This window comes from Pantherophis guttatus, chromosome 2, assembly GCF_059756535.1.
Source record: "Pantherophis guttatus breed Tessera chromosome 2, ASM5975653v1, whole genome shotgun sequence".
Classification (NCBI taxonomy): Eukaryota; Metazoa; Chordata; class Lepidosauria; order Squamata; family Colubridae; genus Pantherophis; species Pantherophis guttatus.
The window spans coordinates 164,623,221-164,637,370 of record NC_142064.1 but is presented as its reverse complement, the minus strand read 5'-3'; positions in this window follow the sequence as shown (position 1 = coordinate 164,637,370).

Sequence of the window (14,150 nt, the reverse complement as noted above, 5' to 3'; positions counted from 1 at the left end):
TGTCTTATGAAGCCAGGGACTGTAATGGGTAAGTGACTCATAAGATTTTATCCCAGAGCTATAATTGCACTCAACATTGAACTAAAGGGCCACCATCAGTGAGCTGTTGGACAGCATTACTTGGTCTGTTGTGTGGAAGTTTGGGTGGTTTGGGGTGGGGAATTTGTGGTGGGTGGCGGGGTGTTTGGGGATTGTTATGTGTGTTGGACCTGGTCTTTGGGTGTTAAGTGAATTTCGTTGTATGGGTATACTGTGTATACACATACAATGACAATAAAGTTATTATTATTATGACAGTATACACAGCAAATGAGATGACCATGCTGGATTTTGTATCCCAAATCACTAGTTGAACTAGTCCCAAGCGTTTAGGACTGTGTGATATATCGGCGGATTATGCGAGCAGATCTCAATAAGGTGGCCTTCTGCAGCTGACCAATAGTGATCTTGTCAGCGCCAATTCTTTTTAAGTGCTTGCCTAGGTCTTTAGGCACAGCACCTAGTGTGCCGAGTACCACTGGAAGCACCTGCACTGGTTTATGCCAGAGTCTCTGCAGTTTGATTCTCAAATCTGGTGACTGCAGTTCGATTCTCAAATCTGGTGACTTTTTCAAGTTGTTTTATTATTATTATTATTATTATTATTAGTAGTAGTAGTAGTAGTAGTAGTAGTAGTAGTAGTAGTAGTAGTGACTTACTGTTTAATTCAAACCTAACCAACTGTGATTTATTCAAATAAACCATGGTTAAGCATATCATACCTTAGAGCACTATGGATACTAGTTCAAAAATTGCCCACTACCCAAGGAGTTTCATAGCTAAAACCTTAATCCAAATCATTTTCCGGTGACTTAAGAAGAATACCTGCACAAGGGGAAGGGACAAGCAGAGATAAGTCTACTAGATTTGCCACTAGATGGCAGCAAAGGTTTAGGGTTTTGTGTATGTCTTTGCTACCATTTAGTGTATGTCTGGATTTATGCAGCTCAGAAAGAGAGGAAAGAGAGGTTTTGGATCCAGTGTCCTTCCTTAGGTGTAATAAGCTAGAAATTTACCCCCAAAAAAAGTCTTGGAAGAAAATGGAAAGCAACTTCAGAATTGTTGCCCAGACACAACTAAAAATCAAACTTGACTCTTAAGGATTTGTGTATATAAACTTAAAGTTCTTAGGGCAGTCTGCGTGCAAATTACTGTATGTGGTTAAATTTTTCCCTGCCATAAAACATAATGGAGGGATTTGAATTGTTCCCTAAATCAAATAATGTTTTGATCACGGCTATCTTTATTTGGCTGCCTCATCCAGAGTGTCTTATTCTGCCGGTAGGAAGGAAAGGGACGATGTTTTAAAAATGTTCATCCATTCCTTTATTTCGTAAGATGGGAGAGAGAGAAAATGCAGCTTCTTCCTTTAATTAATACTGAATGCTTTAAGAGCCTTTCCAGAAACGGCCTAATAATGATGAATGAGATGCTTACAAAAAGACAGTCTGAAGCGTTCGTTTGAAGTAATCAATACGTTTCGTGTGCACGTAAGGATGATGAGAAAGCAATCAACTGAGAGAGAGAAAGCGAGAGAGCGTGTGAATCACATCACGCCACACGGCTTTCTCACCCTTATCTTCCTTTTAGCTGCATTTCAGACTACACTAGCTGATAACCTTCGCTGTTTAAGAGGCAGGCTTCTTGTCAGAGCCGACCTGGGCTAGGTTTAATTGAAAGTCTCCTGTTGGCAGTGGGAGTGAGATATTGGAAAGGGCACCTTCATAGGACGGCGGTGGCGGCGTAGCGCAAAGTGACTTGTGAAGCTGGAGAAGGACGCTGGGAAACTGGATATATTACGCGGGGCGGGAGATGGAGCAATATGATGCTGAAGCGAGGGAAGAGTGCCCTCTGCTGGTCAGCTTCGATAAACAGAGATCATCGCTTGCCCAGGACGCAAATAGAAAGAAGTGGAGAGAGATAATTATATGACACTCCACCTTGGATGTTGTTGTTGTGGTTGTGGTTGTGGTTGTGGTTGTGGTTGTTCATGGGACTCAGCTGCTTTTTCCATTTTGTGACATGCACACATCCCTCTCCATAAGGGGTGTCAGCTTATGAGCACTGTCATTCTTTGACATTTCTGGCAAGCTCCGGCTCACACTAATTACAGAACAGAACAACAGAGTTGGAAGGGATCTTGGAGGTCTTCTAGCCCAACCCCCTGCTCAAGCAGGAGACCTATACCATTTCAGACAAATGGCTGTCCAGCCTCTTTTTAGACTCCTCCAGTGAGGAAGCACCCACAACTTCTGAAGGCAATCTGCTCCATTGGTTTATTGTTCTCACTTCAGGAAGTTTCTCCTTGGTTCCAGGTGCTTCTCTCTTTGATTAATTTTTGCTTCTTGTTTTGCCTTCTGGTGGTTTGAATTAGTCAAAGAATTCTGGAGCTGAACCATCCATTATCTCACAGAGCTGTAACTTGAAAGAAGGCGCCTAGTTCTCCTCTGACTCTGCTTTCTTCTCAGTTTCCTCCTTGAGAAGAATAGCAATCAGGTATCTAAATTTAAGCCCTGTGCACCTCAAATTCTCGTGAAAGGGGACTCATGACTGTGATATCGGCCTGAAAATTTAGCCTTTAAGTAATATTGGGAAAGGGGAATGGTGAACAAAATGGTCCATGTTGGAGCAAGGAATTAATCCAGTGGTGCTTCAAATCACCACTACTAGGAGAGGAAAGATCTCTGATTCCACTTCCCACCCAAGTTAAAACTTCTTGATAGATGTGGGAGCTTTTTTGTTTCCTATTAGCAGAAGCTTCTACTGAATGAAATCAAAACATAATTTGAGCCCATCAGATGTCACCTTTAACATCTGACCTTTATTGGATTCCTGCATTAATCTTAGTTATACAGGCAAAAACCACAATCTCAGATTCTGATTATTGGATATATTTATTTTTTTCTCCCCACCCTCACCAATCAACATAGTCATCATAATCCCCACGATCTTAAAGAGTTTTTAAGAACATTTCTAGTTTTTTTTTTAATCTCCTGGTCCACAGTGGATGTTCCTGATAAATAATCAGGTCTAGATACTTACCCAGCTACCCAATTTCTATAAAGTCCAAGAACACTTCCAAGATATAAAAAATATGTTGGTCTTTATTACCTTAGGAACGTCTATTACTTTGGGTGGCTGGCAACAGCAGGAAACAGAAGCAAAAAGGGATCAGCGATGGGACAGCCGATTTCAAGCCTGTAGAGTTTTCTGCTGTCCAAAAAGGCCATTGGTAGATGGTCTTCAAGTTAGCAATAGGTCAACCGCAAAGCTGAATCCAGAGTATGTTCTTCTGTCAATGGACCACAGAGACAGGAAAAATACAAACCTCTGTTGAACATAGAAGTTTGTACAAAGGATCCAAATCTGTTTCATACCACCACCACAAATTTTAGGAACCAAAATCTGCACGCCATCAGTAAATGTGCATCCGGAGCAAAATGCCTTATTAAGGAAGTTTCAAGCTCCAAGCAGCAAAGTTCCCAATTCAGACCTCTAGTGACACTGATGTGGCTCATACATCATGAGAAGCAACAAGGTAGCTTGCCTGGTGAATCTACCCAAGATGGCTGGTTAAACTATGGTTTTGTCTTAGTAAATTAGGTGAATGCAACCAATAGTACATTATGTAATAACCCATGATTAAACAATACATCATTTAATCTGATTCCCGTACATAGAAAAAAAATGAAAATAAAAGAGATATGAACTTGCCTGATTTCAGAAGAGGATATTTATCAGTCTCTTTATTTAATTTCATTTTATGAAAGACAGTGTGTCAGCAACTTTGATGCACCAAAAATTATCACCTCTGATTTACAAAAGGAACATCTGTAATCTCCCCTTCATCTTAAGTCATTTTTCTGCCTTTTCTTCTTCATAATTTTTTTTTCTTTTCTGGTTGTCTCTTCAGGCAATCATTTTATTGTGATTTATCTGCATATTCTGGCACATTTTTAGTTTTGACACCATTCAAGCCAATCCTGTAAAGAAATAAAACTCTAATAAGCGTGTCAACGTTTGAAAAGGAATGCGATCCATCAAAGTACAGCCTCATTGATCCCGCCTCTCCAAAGGCAATTTTTTCCAAAAGCAGCCTTGGAAAGAACAGGCATTTTCTTCACTGTGATGAAAGCTGAATAATATCTACAACACCAAAAGGCAGACAGATAACTGAATTGCAGGGTGGCTGTTTGGACAGAGGAGAAGTTCTAATCACCTCTTCAGCTGACCTATTCTCTGGGCAGCAATCACATAATGCAATTGTCAAGGACTTAACACTGAGATAGATTTCAGCTTCTTCTTGCAGTTTCAAGGTTTCTGTGAAAGAGGAGACGACCAGCTGCAAGCAGAGTGAAACAGCAAAAGCAGGAAAAGCAAGTCAGCAGCTCACCACCATTATAAGGATACAAACCAGTTCGTGGCTCAAGGCCTGAGTGTCTTTAAGATTGACTTTCTTCAACTGTTTCTGCCCATAAGATGATGTGGCAGGACTAACGTGCTCCAGATCCTAGTGATAATGTAATGTCATTTGATGGCACCCTGGAGATGGGTCTTCTCTAAAGCTGCCCCATGTTAAACAGCTAAACAAAAAAATTAATAATAATGACAGCAATATGAAACAACATACCAAGGAAAAGACCCGGTGGCCTAGAGGTGGAGCTCTTGCCTCACAATCAGGAGGTTGTGAGTTCAATCCTAGGCAGATGTAGGGTCTCCTGCTTGAGCAGGGGGTTGGACTAGATCAGGGGTCAGCAACCCACGGCTCTGGAGCTGCATGTGGCTCTTTCATCCCACTGCTGCAGCTCCCTGTCACTCGTCGGTGCCACAATTTTGAGAGGAGCTTCCGGTTAGGGGAGGAAACGCATGGCATGCCAGGAGGAGACTCTATGGCAAGGGGCAGGTTTTCCTGTCAGCTCCACAATTGATAGGGCTTTTGGTTAGGACACTGCACTAGGAGAAGACTCTATGGTGGGGGAAACTGGACTTCCAGTCAGCCACAGAATTGAACTGGGGGCTTCCGGTTAGGACCTTTGTGGCTCTTTGAGGGTTTAAGGTTGCCGACCCCTGGACTAGATGACCTGTAAGGTCCCTTTCAACTCTGTTAATCTGTTAATATCCATCCCATCCCACTCAAATTCGTACATCCCATTTCAACTGCATGGTCACAAAGCATCCCAGGCCTGTTTTTATAAGGCTTTCTTTTCTAAAAGTCAGGAGGATTTGGGGCTATCCTGATCTCCCTTCTTCAAAGGTTTGGGGAAGAAAAGGGCACAAGGGTTGTAGTGGGGGGGAAACCTTACAGCAAAGCTGTTGTTTGCCCACAGGTTTCCATTTGAATGGGTCTTTGTGCTGTTCCTCTATGGACAGACTTTTTCAGTACAGTGAAGAGGACAAAGTCTAGACCCAGGTTCCTTCAACAGTAATGCCACTCTTCTTCCTGATAGCTATAAACCCTGATGGCACAGTGGTTAAAGTGCAGTATGGTAGGCTAACTCTGCCCACAGCCTGGAGTTTGATCTTGATGAGGGTTGGAAGGTTGACTCAGCCTTCCATCATTCTAAGATCAGTAAAATGAGGACGCAAATTGTTGGGAGCTATATGCAAATAATGCTTCTTCATTGTAAACCACCCAGAGAATGCTGTCAAGCACTATGAAGTGGTATATAAACTTAGATGCTATTGCTATTTCTAATGCTATAAACAACACACACAATAACCCAGGAAGAGTTCACGTTCAAAATTGGCAGAAAATTAGCTTTTGTATTTTCCTTAGTTTTATTTAAGTTTTAAATAAACCTGGGGACTTAGAAAAGCTTATTACATTTCAAATGATTCTCTTCCATCTTGTATCTTAATCACAACCAAGCCTTCTGCTCAAAAAAACCCACCTCACTCCTGAAATTGGTTTTCATATACCATTGCACAGTGCGAGAAGGAATTGAGGTAACAATGTGAAACAGTGCCATCTGCCGTGGTTAGATGAAAAATAGGTTTCAAATTTACAGGCCTTTCTATGTGTCTGGAAATATATTTGGTAGGGAAATCTCAATGACATGTTGCCATCATGTTGTCTTCAGCCTGATGTTTGTGGATCCGTATCTCACCATTTTCTTTACCACAAATAATCCTCCTTGGTCATAAAAACCACCACATTACTCTTATTACTTCAGTGTTCCATCAGGTCCACAATGTTAGCATGACGAGAGATGGTTTGAGAGGGGTTTTTTTTGAGATACCAGGTATATTTACCTATTTATTAATTTTTTGTTTATTTCCCACCTTTGTTTTTATAAATAACTCAAGGCAGCAAATATATATTAATGCTCCTTTGACTGCTTATTTTCCTCACAACAATCCTGTGAGGTGAGTTGAACTGAGAGTGACTGATCCAAAGTCACCCAGCCGGCTTTCATCCCTAAATTGGGACTAGAACTCAGAATCTCCTGGTTCCTAGCCTGACCACTAGACCAAACTGGCTTATATTATTAGCTCACTTACCTAACCCTAACCCCTGCTGTCAAATCATGCTTTCCAAGACTTCCTGATGCTACCCCCTACCCCAATTTGCTGCTGAGACTTATTAATATCCTTGCAAGGAAGCTTATCCCAAAATTTCTTTTTTAAAATAAAAAGGTTACTCTCTGTGTGAAGGATCCCAAAATAGCTTTTGTCTGTATGTGTTATGCCTATTGATACTGTATTAAAAATTAAAATTGATACATTCGTTGCTGCCGCCACTTCTCATGATTGTTGAGTGGGATTTTAATATTCCATTATTTTTCAGTATAGTCTGGGATATAATTTTGATTTTGAGGAGCCCTGAAAGGGTCTTGGGGGAACCACACTTTAAGGAAATACTGCTTTAGATCAGGGGTGTCAAACTCAATTTCATTGAGGGCTGCATCAGCATTGTGTTTGACCTCGGGGGGGAGGGATATGTGGGCATGGCCAGCTCGATGTCACTTGTGTTGGGGATGCCTGTGGTGGCCCGAGTACTCTGCCAGCGAAAATGGGCTCCTGAGCTCCATTTTCGGCTGTGACAGCCTCCTGCAACCCTCTGCCAGCAAAAACGGAGCTCGGGAGGGCCATCTGCAGCCCTCCCGAGCTCCGTTTTTGCTGGCAGTAGCACCACGGACCATTCCTTCACTGTTTCCAGGACGGCCCTGCGGGCCAGATCTAATCGTCCCACAGGCCGGATCCGGCCCCCGGGCGTTGAGTTTGACATTCCTGTTTTAGATTGTTCCATGGAAGCCATTGGTGCCTTCAGAGGAGCGGGAAGGGGAGGGAAATGATGTCGCAAATATGACAGTATCATCATATAAATGGGATGTCTTGCATATTCACATAAGACATGTAACATAGGTATGTAATTATAGTATTTGTGGTGATGTAATTACTGCCTGTTGTCATTTTCACAGCACTGTGGTTTCCTATGAACACTGCTGATTGATAAAATAGTGAGAAAAAATTGGGATCACCATCATGGTATTTGTTTGGTTTTGATTTAGCATGATTGCTGAATCTACCCACTGTGATTTCTAAATTATAGTTCATGGCATTGTATGAGAATACAGCCATTAGGGCTTGTTAAAACAAAAGCACATACTTTAATATGGGTGAACCCAAATAGAATTCAACATCCCATACTTTATGTACAATAAAAGTAGCAAAGGATCTTTCATAAAACTATGGATACCTAACATGAAAATCAAGAAGTCCCATAGAAAGGCGCGTTTTGGACCCATGTGATTGTGGCATACTATTATCTACAGCAGCCATTCTCATAACGAATTACAGATATATGGCACAATATCAATAATAATAACTTTATTGTCATTGCACGTGTATACCCATACAACGAAATTCACTTAACACCTAAAGACCAGGTCCAACACACACAACAATCCCCAAACACACTCCCACCCACCACAAATTCTCCACCCCTAAACCACCCAAACATCCACACAACAGACCAAATAATGCTGTCCAACAGCTCACTGATAGTGGCCCTTTAGTTCATTGTTGAGTGCAATTATAGCTCTTAAACTTAAACTTTAAAGAAAACTGAACCATATTTACACAGTATTTCCTCTTTCAACTCTGTAGTGAGAACAACTACATTTGTACATAAATTGATTGAGTCTATTTCTCTGGACCTACTAGAAAATTTCCCTGGTATCAGGAGAAGGAATGAAGGTCAGGTCAGCTTAGACTGAATGGAATGAAGGTCAGGTCAGCCTAGACCGAGCCCTTTCCCTTGGTGAACTGATAGAGACTGCTGCTCAGCTGGTAAAACAGAATTCTGCTCTGGTGCTGTAATGTATCATTCAAGCAATGTCTCTTCTAATATAACCCAGATTATGCCCACAGCCTGATTGATTCCCTTTATTATAGTAAGTACAACCATGCTGCATTATTCTCATCAAACAAAACAACAAGATTTTATGAAGAAATGGTTGTTTCTGCTTGCAATGATTATCAGTAGGACTATAAACTAAGATTATGGAAATGCTTTGCCTTTGTCTGAGACAGAGAGACTGGCCAAAGGTCACCCAGATGGCTTTGTGCCTAAGATCTCACAGTCTCCTGGTTTTTTGCCTAATGCCTTAACCGTTACACTGGACTGGTTCTCTTGCTCCATGTGCCATGTATCATGGCTTTATTACTCATTGATAATATGGTTGTTTTTCTTGGTCCCTTTGCTGTCTATTATTGTCTTGAAAACATTTATTTTGAATTTGATATTTGCATGACATGGAACTGTGGATAGCAGGTTCCTGCAGGATTAACCCTAAATTGGTGTTACTCCTAAACTGGAGCCCAATAACAACTCCAAATATTAGTGCATCAATCCATTTCAGAGTCATTGGCATAAAGTTATCTGATATTTTTCAAACTGGAGTAGAACTGTCAAGGAGTGGCCTAGGACAGGTCTCTGCCTTTGAACTGCAGCCCCTCCTCAACAAGGATGTCCCTGAGGAACACTTGTTCCATGAGGAACAATTCCACAAATTAGCATCGCATCATCCATTGGCAGATGCCTTGTTCCCTTGACAATATTTTCAGAGCATTATGTAAGAGAGTTTGTTGCACCACTCACTATCTTCTCTTTGGCTAATAAAATGACTCCAATTTAGTGATATACAAAGATTTTTAAAATATAAGTTAAAATGATATTAAAATAGAAGCTGTTAGATAGGGGGCGCAGATAGAAGAGGCGGGACACCGTAGTCCGTTTCAGCACTTTATTTCCAGCTGTGATCCGAAACAAGAGACCGGCAGTCTTGCCAGCCACTGACAGCGGTTTATTTTTCCCGCCGCTAGATTAGCCAATCAGCGGCAGACATGCAAATGGGTGCTCCATACGTTCGTCCATACATAACAGAAGCCAGAGGACAGTCATTTGCCAATTCATGAATTAAAACAGAAAGATAATTCAATGATAGCCTGTTCCTAATGCTTTTTCAGATTTAGAGGAAACTGAGGGGTCCTTGCTGCTCTCTGAGCTTGCTTGTTTTCTTGCAGATGTTTCATTACCCAAATTAGAGTACCCAAATTATAAAGGTTTATCTCTTATAAACAGAACAGTTACACTGACATCTCCTAAACTCTGCTGAAGATGTTACCTAGCTTAGTAACCAACTCACAAGCTCGAAGAATTGAACCTTCACCGCCATCCTACACCTGAGCTACAGATATTTGCCACTATTACAAATCATCATCAGTTGCTAGTAAGGGGTGTGGTTTGCTGTCAGTTTATATTCTGGTGGCTTGCCCTGTCAGTGTTGGTGGGCATTAATAATGTTAGAGGAAACTTTTCAACTGGCAGGGAAAGAGGGAAGGGCCCAACTGGCATTTCTCTGGTCATATGGAGATTTATGAGGCAAGACTGGAGCTTTTACGCATTATATTTTTGTTTTGCCATGAAGCTGATTATATTGAAATCAGTTTCAGAATGGTAGCAAAAAGGCATTTCAGCTGGAATGGCATTTTTCCCAGTCACAAAATACTGCAAATAGATTAAATGGAGAGAATGCATAATATTGCCTACAACATCATTTGTCACTTGGTTGAAAGATATATGGAACTGGATGCAGTTATCAATCAGAAATGCTCAGTTGCATTGTAAAAAGAATAACTGGCCCTGATCACACCGGTTTCCTGTTGAATCATGTAAAAGCATTAATATAATTGAAACCAAGTCAGAGGTGATTTTGATTGATGGAAGGCACAGATGAGGCAGTTGAAAAGGAGACTTCGGAGATATAATTGAGAAGAGAGGTGAGGTGAAAGAAGGCATGAAAGCAGGTAGGAAGGAAGGAGACAGAGGGAGAGATGTTGATCTCACTCAGATTCAATTTCCATAAAAATCTGGATGTTGGCATGTGAAGATTGATTGATTGACTGATGAGAAACACTGTTTCCCTGCTGGACCACTTTGATCCAGCTTCAACTGACATCAAGATGGAGGCTCTGTTGTGATGATATATCCTCAAATGGTAGGCGGACCATCTCAGCACTGGGCCGAAGAATATGTGTGGATGAAACTTAAAAACTTCCAACTAGGGCAGTTGAGGGATTATATTTCCACAACTTGTTTTTTTTTCCCCAAAGATTTTTTATCTGGTCTTTTTTTGTTATATATAACTGAAGGTGGTGAACACAGCTAATACTCCTCCCTCCTCCTATTTTCCCCACAACAACAACCCTATGAGGTAGGTTGGGCTGAGAGAGGGTGACTGGCCCAAAGTCACCCAGCCAGTTTTTCAGGCCTAAGGTGGGACAAGAAATGTCTCCTGGTTTCTATACCAGCATCTTCATCACTAAACCAAACTGGCTCTCAATTTTCTCATTACTTCAACATTTTGGGAAAATGAATGAGACTGAAAAACAAATAGAAATATTAAGAATTTCCTTAACAGAAAAAATCTTGTTTCTTGACTACCTTAAAATATTAAGGCTTTCAATTTGCTAAAGAGACCAACTGAAGTAATAGAGAAGAAAGAGATGGGAAAGCATAAAATTATACAAGATTGGAAAAATTACAATATGGAGTAGCAGTGCACCCACTGACTATACATTAGAAGGAAGTATAAAAGCATAAACCAGGAAATATTTCATCCTCTCCCCCATGAAATACAGCAAACAACTGAATGACATAAAAATAGGGAAAGTCAGCATTATTACATTGGGAAAAAAAGCTAGAGGATTTGCCAAATGACTGGGATGTGACATGGGAGCATAAATGGGAGGCTATTTCAATTCCACAAGGGTTGTACCATTCAGCTCAGTGAAAGGAGTTTATTGTTCTCAAAATAGCTGCTACAGAACTCATCAAGGTCAATTGCATTATCATTTCACATTGACCCAAACAGCTTGATCTGAATTACCATCATACAGAATTAACAGTCTAGATCTTCCAGTTTATTGTTCTGATCGCCTTACTTCCCTATTTTAACCTTCACCTTTTCCATTACTATGTGTGCACTTACTCCTTATTCAATTTTAAATTCTATGCACTGACATAAGTTTGTCCCATAATAAATGTGCTTGTTTTTTAAAGTTGGGAATGAATACACTGCAAACCAGCCTATTATGGCTTTCTTACACTTTGGATTTCAACTGTTTTCAATAAAACAATGAAAGTAGCCTTTTCCTCTGTTTATGAGTCTGCTGATCCAACATTCAAGGAAACCCTATCCATTCATTGATTTGTGTAGTAGGTCAATAAAAATCCTAACCTTTATTGCATCATCTCCCTAATTCAACCATCTATATTTACTTCTGAAGTCTTCATAAATCTATGAACTGCAAATGTTAATAGCTCAATTCTTCCCCTTCTTTGAAATATACATTTCCATCTTAAATGAACTCATTTAACTGTTTCTGAGTATAACAAATTTCTGTTTCTTTCCTGCATAGTAGCTTATTTTAACCTAGACCAAGAGGCTACTTTGACAAAAATCATCTTTTTATTTAGCAAATGGATAGGCAAAATTCTTGGTGCTCTCTGAGCTTGGTTGTTTGCAGAAGTTTCATTACCTAGAACTAGATAATATTATCAGTGCAAGTAAGTGTTGTTAAGTTACCAAGGTGAGAAATGAAATGGCTCCAACCAAACAACCAAGTTCAGAGAGCACCAAAAACTTCACAGTTCAAACCATGAGTTATACATATTAGCTTCTACTGAGGACCATGTGTGAAACATATTTTAGGATGAAATGTCACCAAGTCTTCTAATATTTTAGCCTTCCCCTACCCAGTGCTCTCTAGACCCAACTAGGCATTATAATCAGTGCTGGTGAATGTGGGGTTTGATAAAGCTGGAAGTATGGCCAAATTAAAAAGGATACCACACAAATTTCTCCCAAGATAGTTCTGTATTGTTCCTATAATTTACCTCACACTGAATTTTTCATGCGGCTTATACTGTATGTAAATGAAGTTTCTGCTGAAGGAGGCGGCTATCAGTATTATATACTGTCTAGATCTTAAGGAATAACTTATCAAAAAAAATAACAGCAAAATCATGTTCACAGGATTAGGATAGATTTTCAACTATTACTTTTCTGCTTCCAAAATACTCTTCCACATTCACAATTAAGGGATGTTCCTCCCTGCGGAGTTAAAGTGTCATCCACCCTTTCAGTTAACAAAAATATATGCTAAAATGAAATTTGTTGATCCTGTTGCCAATCCGTATTATCTACTTTGACTTACTTCTGAATGGTGCTGTTCCCAATTTTGCATATGTAGCATGCGATAGGCAAAGCAATTGCTTGAGTTCCCTGGCTTTGCTGTTTTCCCTCTCTGAATTGCCAGATCACAAGAAAAATGTCCACTGATCAGTGCTAAAGGAGGAACAGTTCTGACTTTTTTAAGCTTCTGCCCGCACCTCTCTGCACCTAAACCCTCTTTATTCATAACTCATGCTCTTGCAGTTACTTTACAAATGAAACAAGCAATGCTTTCACTAAATTTCTTTCTGTAGGCAACAGATGCCAACTTCCAGATTGCTCAATATGCTATTCCGCTCTAACTTAGTAGGATTTAGAGGATTTCTAGCAAAGTATAGTATTTAGCTAGTGCTATTGCAGTTTTAATAGACAACTGGTATAGTACTGCTGTGTCCAGCTTTTTAAGGTAGCAGAATGGCGGCAAGCAAGGCTGTCATGGCCCATTGGGGAGGGGTGTGTGTTTATCTTGGCCTGGAACAGATGGTATCAACACCCTGATTCCACCCATTAGTAGTCCCTCAGCTACGTCTGTGAGATGGATAGCAAAACACAATAGATTTTATGCACCTGGCAGCTGTTGTTGTCTTTTATCAGCTAATAGCAACCCCAGCCTTAGTATGGGTTAGTTTGGGTGAACAGGAAAAGGGAAGTGAAAGTCTATTTGTCTTGAGGTGTGTGTATACATTATTTCTTCTATTCCCTGCACTCAGAAGATGTAAATAAAAATAATGTAATCGCAAAATAATTCCAAACCAAGTGTTTCTTTTTTTAAACTCTAAAAAAATTCCCAATGTTACTACTAGGACAGTGATAGCTAACCTTTTCCAGACTGAATACCCAAAGCATGTGTGCGAATCCCCAAAATGCAATGCACATGCGCCCCCGCACATGCACACCATCCCTGTGCATGTGCCTCCCGCACGCATGCATGTATGGCCCCCATGTGTGCATGCCCCCCCCAGGGACGGCAGAGACCTGAAGATCAGCTGGCCTGCGGGAGGCATGTGCGCATGCACAGTAGAGCTGAGCTGGGGCAACAGTTCACATGCCCACAGAGAGGGCGCTGTGTTTGACCTCTGGCACACGTGCCATAGGTTCGCCATCATGGTACTAGGGGCTGCACTAAGAGCCACCAATAAAAAGATAAAAACAACAACAACCCCCACACAACTTTTAATACTGGAAGTGTTAACAATGGTTTAAACCTATTTCACTCATAGGATAGGAATAAAATGAAGGTACAGTATGCACATATAGAAAGAGTAGAGTTTGTATTATATTAGTTTCATACCTTGGGAAAAAATGGTCAGTTTCTACAGCTTCCTCTGGTAGGGAAGGATAGCATATTGACTTCACTTTAGACATCAGGAC